Genomic DNA, 1,872 nt, shown 5'->3' with positions numbered 1-1,872 from the left:
GAGAGAGAGTGGGAACCTCCCAGAACATTGCATTGTGCCACGCCCAACAGAAATAACCCAGGTGGGCGACTTTAAAATCAGGATCTCCTCAGTTGCTAACAGCAATTCCCACCTTGGAGTTTACAAAGACTTATGGGTAGAAAAGCCACACTAAGTAATTTATTACACCGCACTGACATTACCAGAACTTTGTTCAAACCCTGTTATTCTAGTTCACACACATGTTCGAACTTTCAACTAGCCTTTTTCTTGGGGAAAAAAAAATCATTGCTGAGGTAGGTGTGCAAGGCATGATTTTCTGTCTCAGCAGAATGTCACTACAACAAGCAGCCACAGGCGTTTGAAACCCCACCTACTTGCTGGCACATGTTGAGGACAGGAATTTTCCACTTGGGTGAGATGCCCTACCTTTCAATACTCCCCTGAGGAAGAGATATCTGGTAGTAGATGACACCAGCAAAGAGACAAAGAGACAAAGTTATGAAAGAGAGGCATTCCCAACACAATCAGGAGAATCAACGACAGGTTGTCATAGTAACTATCACTTGCGTTCTGTGGTTTACATGGATTTTTGTTTTTGCAACTGTTTTCCTAAATTATAAGAATATTTTAAACTGAAGCCAAGTAGGTGAGAACAAGTACAGATTTCTCAACTTCAATTTAGGTAAAACTCTCAACTGTGAAATTACATCAAACCAGTTTTGTTGTGAAATGAAAATAGCTTGGGGCACTGTGACATTGAAGAAAGTATGTCCTAAGTCTTTGTCAAATGGTGTAGAATTCTGGATGCATTTCAGTTAACTCATTATATTTACACTGGATTAAAGATACTCAAACCCTGCCTAGTGTGTATACATTATATCTTTGCTTTATTTCACAATCAGTTCAGGAAAAAAAAAAAAAAAAGCAAGAAGGTAAAGTGTATTTTCTACCTTAACGCCAAGTTGGTATTGGAAAATTGAGCTTTCATATTAATAAAAAATTAAAACTATGAATAAAATAGTAGAGCTACTTTTAAAACAAGTTTGCAAATAATTACTGTCCATTCTCATAGCTTGAATACTAATCTCCCAATAATTGCGGGAAATTTTACTTTGGGATAATCCTAAGAAAACTTGTGTAATAGGAGAAATTTCTCTTTGTTGTACAAATATTTCTTTTCTGTGCTTTTGCTTGACGTTTAGCAGTCTTTCCCACCCACTGCTCCACACATGGTTCTCCTAATCTCTCTCTTCTGTACTTCTGCCTCCCCTCTATCAAAATAGGGGCTAGTGGGAAGGGAAAAAGAAACTTCTTTTGTCTGTTTTTTAAAAAGCTGTGGTTCAAAAGATTGTTTTTTATTTTTTTAAGAGTATGAGGTAAAGTAAGGAGAAGAAAGAATGTGTCCCCATTATAAATTCTTATGACATGCTTCTCCTCTTAAGCAAATTTTGCAAAGGATGCCAATCATTTTTGTAATCAGTTTTTTTTTTTCTTTATGATTTTCTTTTGAAAATCAAACACTAAGCAGCAACATCTGGCCTGCAGATTGTTCTGGTAACTCTTAGATGTTCTTGTCACGTTAAAAGGTGCTATTCCATTGTGTTAATAAAGGCAACTTGCAATCCTATTTTCTTGTTTTTTTATGTTTTGAATAAACATACACTCTAATTATGTAGTAGACTTGTAGGCTTGCACTTAGCAAAAGGAAAACCAAAGAAACTGTAGTTTTTTCACTGTCATCCACTTGGAAGGGATGTAGGAGAGATCCTGGATAGAGAGGGAGAACAATGTGGAACAAAACTCAAAATCATTTGGAGGGGAAAAAAAAAAGAAGGTGGGGACCAGGTTTGTTGGTCCAATAGAGCCTGGTGGAACCACTGAGACTATGGC

Source organism: Orycteropus afer, unplaced genomic scaffold (assembly GCF_000298275.1).
Source record: "Orycteropus afer afer isolate SDZICR_OR568_19922 unplaced genomic scaffold, OryAfe1.0 scaffold00464, whole genome shotgun sequence".
In the NCBI taxonomy this organism is placed as follows: domain Eukaryota; kingdom Metazoa; phylum Chordata; class Mammalia; order Tubulidentata; family Orycteropodidae; genus Orycteropus; species Orycteropus afer.
Note: the sequence above shows the minus strand (reverse complement) of the source record.